This window comes from Alnus glutinosa, chromosome 4, assembly GCF_958979055.1.
Source record: "Alnus glutinosa chromosome 4, dhAlnGlut1.1, whole genome shotgun sequence".
Lineage (NCBI taxonomy): Eukaryota > Viridiplantae > Streptophyta > Magnoliopsida > Fagales > Betulaceae > Alnus > Alnus glutinosa.
Window position 1 is genome coordinate 27,746,405 of NC_084889.1, and position 11,068 is coordinate 27,757,472.

General features: G+C 34.5%; 1 long non-coding RNA gene and 1 pseudogene across 1 annotated transcript; both read left to right on the forward strand.

Moving 5' to 3' along the window:
- Window positions 1-713: 713 nt before the first annotated feature.
- Window positions 714-812, forward strand: LOC133867540 (small nucleolar RNA Z247; annotated as a pseudogene).
- Window positions 813-5,020: 4,208 nt separating this feature from the next.
- Window positions 5,021-10,094, forward strand: LOC133867043 (uncharacterized). Its single transcript, XR_009899980.1, has 2 exons — window positions 5,021-5,548; window positions 9,884-10,094. It is a non-coding gene; the product is annotated as an uncharacterized LOC133867043 (long non-coding RNA).
- Window positions 10,095-11,068: the final 974 nt, after the last annotated feature.

An 11,068-nucleotide genomic window follows, 5' to 3' on the forward strand; every position in this document is an offset into this window, starting at 1 on the left:
CTTTAGTCTTGTGATAAGGTAGATAGTTTTGGTACTAGAACTCTTCATGTAAAACATGTCTAGTGTAATCTAGATGATCTATTCTCTATATAAACTTAACACTGCCATACGGTTGAAGTATGCAGTTTTCCTACATATCCTATAATCTTATATGGTATTAGAGCCAATCAAGACCAACCTCTATGGCTGTTCCTACCTCTGAAACCAATTCTACCAACACCTCAAACCCACCTCCTATCTCCATCCCAGTTGCTTCTCCTATTCCTATTCAGAATGTGCACCATCACATCTCTGAAAAACTCACCCAGGATAATTACATCCTATGGCAATTCCTCATGGTTTCGTTTCTAGAAGGCCACAACTTGTTCGGTTATGTTGATGGCACCTTTCCTCAGCCTCCATAACTCATTCCTGGCTGAACCTCTGGTCTCCTCATCCTCAATCCCAATCATTCTCCATGGTATCATCAAGATCGCATTATCTTCAATGCCATCATCTCCACTCTCTCTGTGGAAACACTGCCCCATGTTATTGGCCTTACAACATCTTGGGAAGTTTGGGTCACTCTGGAAACTCTATTTGCTGAGCAGTCCCAATCCCGGATTCTCCAACTTAAGCAACAGCTCTCCAATAAGAAGAAAGACACTCAAACTGTCTCTACTTATTTCAAAAAAGCATAGGGAATTGCAAATCTCTTGGCTGCCATTGGCAAGCCCATCGAAGATTCCAAATTAATCTCCAACATTCTTGCCGGACTGGATGCTGATTATGACCCCTTTGTTACCTCTATCACGACAAGGCAAGATTCTATCTCTCTCACTGATCTTTATGGCTACATGTTATCATATGAACTGCGTTTGGACACTCACAAAACAGCTCTTGAAATCACCATCTCTACTGCCAACACTGCTCTATCTCGCTTCGAATCCTATCTATCATGCTCGCATAAAGCAAATAGAAAAAATAGAAATTGACTATCATTTTGTCCGCGATATGGTTGCTAAAAAGTTACTTGAACTATGTTTCATCTCTAGAAAAGATCAATTGGCCGATATCCTCACGAAGCCGCTTGTTGCTGCCCGATTCATCATGTTACGATTCAACCTCAACGTTGATCCTCCCACGTCGAGTTTGAGGGGGCGTATTGAATTAGACTTGTTATCCAAAAATGATAAATGTAAAGTGTTAAGAGTTAGATCAAGATTCTTCCTCTATGATAATCTTTAGACTAGTTATATTCTATTAGTCTAGGTATCTTTAGTCTTGTGATAAGGTAGATAGTTATTGGTACCAGAACTCTCCTAGTGTAATCTAGATGATCTATTCTTTATATAAGCTTACACTGCCATACGGTTGAAGTATGCAATTTTCCTACATATCCTATAATCCTATAACATACAACTAAATGCAAAGAGCCTCAGTCATAGTATCTCAAATACAACGCCATCAGGTCATCGTCGACATCAACGATATCTGCAGCCAAAGCATCAATATCTACACGGTCGTGGTGATAGCCACGTCCGCATAGGTGGAAGTGTGAGTCCACAAACTCAACAGTATAAAATTCACTAAGTCTTCACAATAAGCCAACTCTTTTCTTCTCTACCTTACGTAAATTATAATAGCTACTATTAGTAGGAATCATTCTTTAAAAGTTTCGTAGCTAATATGGTAAACATAGGCACTTCGTATTCATGAGGAATCTTACTACTTATACAGTCATTTATACATATATCATATGACTAAGCTATACTCATATACAAGCTTTCCAAACCTTCGGGAATAACAAGCATACGTGTACGTCTAAGCAGAAAAATGAGTAGTATCATAACTCAGCTATGCAGATATATGAACATTTCCAAACCTTCAGGAAATACCTGTATCCAAGCACAAATAAGCTCAATGTCATATAAAACATCATATGCATTCTAGCTGTAACTATATATACATATGTTCTGTTTTATTTAAACTCATAGGCATATCGATACGTCTAGTATGAAATTCCATTTAAATTATCTATGCAATCTAGCTGTAACTATATACATATGTTCTGTTACATTCAAACTCATAGGCATACTGGTAAATCTAGCTATGAAAACATCATAAAACATAAATCATGTCACACATCATGTCATGCTTGCCATACATCTATTTTCTTTATTTTTCTATTGTTGATGCCGTGGGGCTTTATTCCCACTGGTCTTAGACTTGCTCTGATTGCTATGTGCCGTGGGACTCGAACTCCCGACCTTGTTTTTGATGCCGTGGGGCTTTATACCCATTGATCTTTCACTTGCTCTGCCTAGATATTTTTCAACCTTGATCTTAAATTTAGCATTAATGATTTCGTTTTATGCTCATGCTCATCATATCTCACACTCATCATGATCATGTTATCATATACATATGCATCGTATAACTTTGTATGTTTCTCTATCCTTGTTCAAATATATCATGAAAACATAATTCTCAACTCATTTAAAATCATATAAAGACATAACTTAACATAATTGAAGGTATTGAAATCAATCACAAGCATATATCATCTCAAAATATCATTGGCTCAGTTTATCATTAATCTAACGTTTATTTAATTATAAAAACTTCACAAAATATAATTTCTTTTATCATTGAGTTGAATACTCACACAGGTTGCTTGACAATTGTCTATGAAGAAATTTTCCTTGTAAGCCACATAATGTATCAATGTACAATACATTGTGATGAAAATTAATACTAACACAGTGTTTTCTAACTCTAAATTTCCACTTAGCTTTTGAATTGCTCAAGAACTAAGACCCATGGAAAACCCATAATTTTCTAGGGTTCCATTTGACAACCCATTAACTAATAACAATAGCCCATAAGATTATTTTAGGGTTAGACATACAAATTGCTAATTTTACAACATTTAGAAAAATCTAGGGTTTTGGGATTTTACCTTGATTTTTCACCAAAAATAAACCCCATGCTTGGAAGTTGTCTAGAGCACTTCGAAATACTTAAAACCTAGAGAAAATTGAGATATTAGACTCAAACTCTAAAAAATCAACACAAAATCTAGAGGAATTAGGATTTTCAAATTTACCTAAAATCAATCGGTGAAAACGTAGATTTTACTTCGAGGATCACGTTTCCGAAATCGAATTTGAGTTTGGAAGCTTCAATCTACCACAATCAAGAGTTTTGGGTCAAAACCCTAAGAAAATGGGAGAGAAAACGTGAGACAACCATTTCAATAGAAGCCTGTCTGGACATGCTTGTGCGTGGTGCCGCTATTGGATAAAGCTGTCCAGAAGCATAAATAGTCCGTCTGGACACGCACATGAATTTGAACTCACTGAGAGTTTCGTCCGCTGGCCGTCCGGACAAGACAGCAAACATGGACTTTCTGGCAAGTCCGTCCGAACACATGTTTTGGTCTGTCCGGGTGCACTATTCAAAAACTCTTATCTGAACGTTTCTAGGTGTTTTTCCTCTATTTTTCCTAATTAATCACTTAATTACTCTAATTCGTGTTTTTGACACTTAATTAACATATTGGATGTTATATAGGCCATAGGCCGAACCCCCTTATCTCTGTGTTTTCTCTCTTTCTTTTATCTCTTTATTTTATTATAAGTTTCTATATGGTATTAGAGCTATAGGCTAACACCAATTTTTGTTCCTGTGATTTTATTTTTTATTTTTTTTGTTCTCCTCTTATCGTTTTGTCTCAAGAAAGAAAAAAAAAGAAAAAAGGAAAAAAAAAAAGGAGCCGGCTGGTCACATTGTTAGTTCTTGGATCCGAGATCTGTTCAAAAAAAGCTCCATCAGAAACAAAGGGTACAAGCCCCTCTCGACCAACGTGACAAGAAAGGTGCAACTTCAATGAGATTTGTTCTCATCTTCTTTTTTGCTTGAACAGATTTGTTCCATGTAAAAGGAGGTCAACATTTCATTATGTTTTTGGGTGTGATTCTTGGAATGAGACCTTCCTTGGGAGTGGTTTTGAAAAAAAAAAAAAAAAAAAAAAAAAAAAAAAAAAAACCCGAAAAGAAAAGAAAAGAAAAGAAAATCGGTGAAAAAGAAAGAAAGAAAAGAAAAAGATCAAGGAGTGCAAAAAAAGAAAAAAAAAAGCCCAAGAGACTTTGTGTGGCCATGTAGCTCATTCAGGCCCATAGTTGGCCCTGTTCTGGCCAAAAAAACCTGAAGTCCAAATATAGGTCAAAGACCGATGTCGGCTAGAGTTGTCGAAGTCCAAATTCTGGTCAAAATTTCGATATCGGTTAAAGTTGTCAAAGTCAAAGTTTCGATTATAGCAATTGACGTTTCAATTCAGGCCATAATAGCCATTTTTAGCCATTCGATGTTCAAGATCAACGATCACTAACGAACCGTTCATCTTGCGGGGGCATGTTAAAGAATAGAAATTCTTTGAGATAACTGCTGATTTGTATCCCATAAATCAATGGATTTAGATGATTTGATTACCAATGATTAAGGGATTTGTTAACCTTAATCTAAGTGATATGTTTGTATTTGAGATTATTCAAATCACATTTAAAGCTCTATAAATACAACGTTGTACTCAGATCAAATATGAAGAAAAGATGTAGCCTATAAGGTTTTAACGTGTGCATGTAGGCCATAGGCCGAACCACCTTAATCTATGTGTTTTGTCTCTTTTCTTCATCTTTTTATTTTATTATCAATTTCTATATGTGGATACATTTTATTGATAGTATATTGAATGAACAAAAGGTCACGCCTCTTCACTTATCTTAGCCATTAAACACCTTTTCAAATCTTATGAGAATGCATGACTATATCACTAAAAATTACTTTTTGCTATATATAACACTTATCGAAGCTTGCAACCCGAGCCAAGAGACATTACTTTAACCAAAAAAATGCTTTTCTTGAATAACTCTTCATTTAAATAATTTTTTTTTAGAAAAAACTTTTTTTATGAATAAACCAATAAACAAGCAAATATATATATATATATATATACACTAGAGGGTCCGTACGTTTAACCCTAATAAACTATTTATGCACGCATTTAACTTGCAAAATAAAAAAGCTTCTCGAGTACGTACTGAGACCCAATCGATGGCCAAGAAATGTGTGAAAAAAGTTGTATTAACGGTGATGATGAAGTACTTGATTATCCTCGTCATAGTATTTACAGTGCAAGCGAATGACCTTACTACCCCTCTTTCTCTCCACACCTCTTCACATCCCATCCGCCTTCTTCATCCTTATGAGTCACTGTATGATTGCCTCAAAACCAAACTTCGATATTCCATGATAACATATAAATATGGAAGCCTAATGTTCGCCAAGTATACTACACGTAGCTTCTTCTTATGCATGTATAGCCACCGAAAAGAAACTGACGCTGAAATTTATGATCTGGCTAAAAAGTGCATAGAAGAATGCTTCTCAAAATTGACAGTTCCTGATGTCCATGCTGGAACTTGTTTGTTCGACTGCTTTGATAGGAAGATTAGGATGAATTGAGACGTATTGATCAACATATAGAGTCAATGAGAGCCCCTCCAAGGTTTGCTAAAAGATTCCTAATCACTTCCTTTTCCATCTCTTCATATACATTAATGTGCAGGATAGCAATAAAAGGATCATTATACCTCATTGATTATCAAATTAATCATAGGCTAATTAAGCTTGTCTAACTCATTTGGTTTTGTGTTGGTTGTGTTAGGGTCAGAAAGTTTGCAGGGATCTTGGACTTGGTGTAGATAACAACTCTAAGTTTTATTGCTATATTTACATATTTAGGTTTTTTCATTTTTTTTTTTTTACAAAAGTTGGAACTTTTATTAGAAAGTTATCAAATCAACTAGGGACATGAATATCCCTGTCTATGATATCACAAATACAATTTGCAGTTTCTTCAACCCAAATCCTATCTATGACGCACAAAATATTCTCTCTCGGACTGTGGAATGAGCAGTCGCATTTGCACTCCTCTTGACATGTACTATTCTCCACGATTTTAAATGGTGCAAACTCTCTTTGATTCCATCAACTATATGTCTAAATTTGCTCAAATTATTCCTCTCTACTTTAATCGTCATTACAATCTCTAAGACATCCCTTCCAAAATATTGTCATTAAAACCCATCTCTCGACATAACTTCACGGCATGTAAAGAAGCCAAAGCTTCCGCCACGATTGGGTTGGCTACCACGTTTCTTGTAGTACTACGTGCAGCTAAGACAACGCCTTCATAATCCCTGACAACAATAGCAAATCCAATGCGTCCATAATTTTTATCCACAACCACATCCCAATTAACTTTGTACCTTCCTGCCAAGATTTATCTTTTCTATACTAGTTACACTTATTGATCCAAGTCTCATTCATATACAACTTGTCATTGTTTGTATTTAAATGTTAGTCAAAATGTATATAAAATCATTTTTTTTTTTTTTTATAAGTAATTGGTCTAAAAGGGAAAGGGAAGGGAAAAATCGAACTAGTCTTGTAAATTAGCATGAAATATATTAAGAAAACATATAGGAATTATTGTGGTAACGGCCCGCAGGAGATATGCATTATTTTAAAAATATCCACGTGGTGCTACTATTTGTATTTAGTATCTTGATAAACAATGCTGCGGAATTTGCTATGTACAATTTTTGTTCAACGTATTCAACTTACAATTGCATTTACACTGTTCATATGTCCCAAAACTATAAACATTAATATCAGAATGTGATAGGAATAAGATTAGGTTTAGTCCATTCCAACTCATTAGGATTAGATCATTTTAAATTAGGATTATGTTATTTAAAATTAGGATTAGGATTAGGATTAATTAAGAGTTTATAACCATTTAGGTGTATTCATCTTATTGTATATATTTAAATATCAGTTTGTGATTAATGAGGCAAAAAAAATATTGGTGAATTGTGGTGTTATCCTATAATGGGTGGAGTCTTGTAATCTCTCCCACATGAAATGAGCTACTCGAATTCCATTTCACGTCACAACCCAACTTCAAGTATCCATGGCTTTGATACCAAATAAAAACCGGCTTGTAAGGGTAGGGTGTCCAACAGCTTATATACACATGGTTAAGATTGTATTTAAGTCATGTTGGGCACTTAGGATCGGTCAAAGTTAGTTAAGTGGTTCAATTAACCAAAGAAATAAAACTTCTACCGCCTACTGAACCGAACCGATGTCGAAACCTTTATTTTACTCTGATTACGGATAGCCGGAAGTTGGTAGGCAACAATCGGATATTCTGTCCAATCCTACTTTTGTTGCCAAAAATAGCCTAGCCAAAATTTGAAAATCCTACTCCACATTTCAAGCATGGCCGATCAACCTAGAAGAAATTCTCATAATAGGAGTTTGACAAATTCATTCTCCTAAACTCATCTCAAAATTTAAAAATTAGACAAATTTGGCAACATAATTAAAAGTTGCTAGAAAATATGGTGATCATGCCTTAAAAATCCAAATCCCTTTAAGAGACTTGAATCCAAAAATCCATCCTATATGGCCGGCCACCTAATGCTTCTCTAAAATTCAATTTTTTGCTGAAATTAGGGATTATCCATAAATTTCCCTAATTAGCCTCTTAGCCAAATTTAGAATAAAGTTTATACAAATTTCAAGTAGAACTCACATTTTAAAACTAGCTTGCAAGGGGAAGGTGCCTAGGAAATTATATACACACGCTTAAGATTGTACTTAAGCCATGTGGGACACTTAAGATCGTAACATACTACGACGCTCTGCAGCCAACTTCCACGGCAGCTCACTCTATCCTATATGTTGCCCCCTTCGTGACTCAAACCTGTGACCTGGTGCTTGACTCTGATACCAAATAATACAAACTTCAGGTAGAACTCACTCTTAAAAACCGGCTTGCAAAGGAATGGTATGTACCTAAACGTTTATATTCACATGGTTTAAATTGTAGTTAAGTCATGTTCGACACTTACAATCGTAACACACTTATTCAATTGCCAAAACCCTAATTTTCACTCTAAAACCACTTTTTTACTTGAAGGAAAAATTGCACTATCAGTCCATGTGGTTAGACTAAATTACAATCACTCCCTATCATATCAAAATTAATTCGAAGATCATTGTGGTTGACCTAATATATAAATCGCTCACTAGAATTAAATTCCGTTAAAAATTTTGACAAATTTCGTTAGGCCCCACGTCAGCACCAATAATATGGCGACACGTATCACTCTTAATAAAAAAATATATTAAAAGTATAATTAAATATTAAAAAATTATTTTAAAAAAATAGAAAAGGTAAAGGGGTGGCTGCCCAACCGTTCCCTTTTCCATTTTTTTTTTTAAAAATAAAAATAAAAATAAAAAATTGGCCAGGCGACGATTCCTCCTCCCAAGAAACAAAATATTTTGGTTTGTGTGAAATTTAGCCAAAAGAAAAATGTATATTTGACATTCTTTAAGTTCTTTTTAATATATATTATCTTTCATGGAAGTTTTTTGAAGAACGTCACAAGAATGGAGTTTTGATATGTTTTTAAGAAAGTTTTCTAACAAAATAACATTCCTTAAGTTTTAATCAATTTTAGTTGGTGTTTGGGCCCTAAAACTTGTTTTTGGAATTCGAGCCTAAGCTAGTAAAAGTTATTTCGGCCTTGAGTTGATCTAAGTCCATAGAGGGCCTTAGTTAGGAGAGAATGATAACCCAAGTGGGTCAATCCAGACCCATTTCTCATGTTTTAGCGTAAGCTCATCAAGAATGATGAGGGACCCAATTAGGGTTGGAACAAGGATTTGTTGGGTTTCCACTTGTAGGTCCAAGCCTGTTGGACCTGAAGGGGATGGACCATGCGCATTGAGGGGCCTAACTTAGTTCATGTAGGGAGCCCAAGTTCATATCTTTCAAAAAAAAATTAATGATAGTTAGAAAAGACGATATGCATCATAGGGTCAATCCCTAGGCTTAATTAGGAATTATCATAGACACAAAAAATGGGAAAATGTCATGATATGCTAACTTAAGTTTTGGTCAACTCCTAATTAGGGTAGTAAGGGTGTCTAACTGAACGCATTTGGTTCAGTGCTAAGCAATTTGTTTAGTCCCACCCCAATCAAAAATCGAGATAAGTGATATATATACCATGCTCCTTCTAAATAAGTATTGTTTATAAATTAAATTTTTGCCATATATGCTTTAATTTCCAACATGATTTCAATATGGGATTATATGCTTTATTTTTATCCTATGTTATTGCGACATATTTGAAATATTCCTCATTTCAAAAGTAATTCTTGGCTTATAAAAAAGATATTGTTTGTGACAAGTTATATGTAAGAGTGTTTTTTTAGATGAAGAATTAGATTTTTTTTATTTTTTTGTCAAACGTACTTCTAGACATCCTGGTAGAGTTATAAGAAAAAAAGGAAAGTTCATACTGATTGATTTTTGCATGTCTAAGTAAATGAAATGTTTCAAACATTCAACCTAAGAGATAATAGATAGCACGATATCAGAACTCAAGGACGAAATGCAACCACTAAAAGTGGTCCATCACCAAACTTGTCATGTTGAGTACATCTATAAGTTAATCAGATACCCTAATGACTCAACTCGTGGCCACAGGCCCACGGGTTGAAAACGAATCCATCGCGGTCATCCACAAACCTTACATATTGGGGGTTAGAGTGTGCAAGGCCACATAGTGACAACTAGAAGATAAGTCTTTAAGTATATGAAAAGCTTAGAATTACTGTAAAGTTTTCAAAAATAGTATTTATGCTAAATCAATTTTATTATTAAGAAATATCTTTTTCACTCAACTGTTTTAAAATAGTTGGTTATATTCCCTACAGATTTTTTCACTATCTTTTTGTTCATTTTTTCTTCCTACAGATGTCGTCAAGAAGTGCAAGGAGGACAAAATAATTAGAACTAGGGGATGGGTTGTTGAACATCCTTTTACGTTCAATAAGTGCATTTTGTTGACACTAAAACATTTTGAATTATAATATTTATGATGGACTACAAATGTTTGTTAAGTTTATTTTGGAATTTATGAAAACCTTTATGCTTCCTAAGTTTTTAAAGAAAATCTTTATGAATACTTAGTGGTGCTCGAGGTTTTTTTTTTTTTTTTTTTTTTTTAATTCTTTGTGCCTTTGAGTTCAATAAATTAATAAACCCTACCCTCACGAGTTGGGAGCATTATATATGAACAACTTCTTATGGTTGATTAACTACTCCATTATCGGTAAAATTGGTTCTCTTGTTGAGAAACTTGCTACATTGTATTTAATCATTTTTTTTTAAAAAAAGTGTCATTAATATACTTTATATGGGTAAGAAACATGAGAGTAGTATGAGAAACCCACTTGGGGGGATCCGATGAGACATTTGGAGATGAGGTTGAGTGTAGGCCACAACCGAAGATTAATGAGAAAGCACCGAATCATTCTCGCCTTAATTGTGTCACTTATTCATTTTCTTTTCCATATTCTAAGGATTAATTGAATGTGTGACGGTGTGTATCACAAGTGAGGTTCGTAATTGCAAAGGATTAAGAATAAAAATACCACTATGAACTATTTCATTTTGTAAAATTACTTATGTTTCATTGCGAGTTGTTTGATTTTATGTTTCAAGATTTCATTAACAATGAAAACTTTTGTTGTAATATTGCTAAAGTCTTTATTGAGAATTAATAAATCCACTTGATTTATAAAAAGATCAAGGAGTGAAAAAGAAGAAGAATAAGAAGAAAAAGGCCCAAGAGGCATTTGTGTGTGGCCATGTAGCCCATTCAGGCCAATAGTTGGCCCCATTCTGGCCAAAAGAAGCCGAAGTCCAAATACGGATCAAAGTAACCGATACCGGACAGAGTTGTTGAAGTCCAAATTCCGGTCAAAGTAACCGATACTAGCCAAACTTGTTGAAGTCAAAGTTTCAGTCATAGTAACCGACGTTCCAATTCAGTCATAGTAGCCATTCTTTAACTATTCAATGTTCAAAATCAACAACCACTAATGGACTGTTCATTTTGTGGGGGCATGTTAAAGGATAGAAATCGTTTGAGATAAC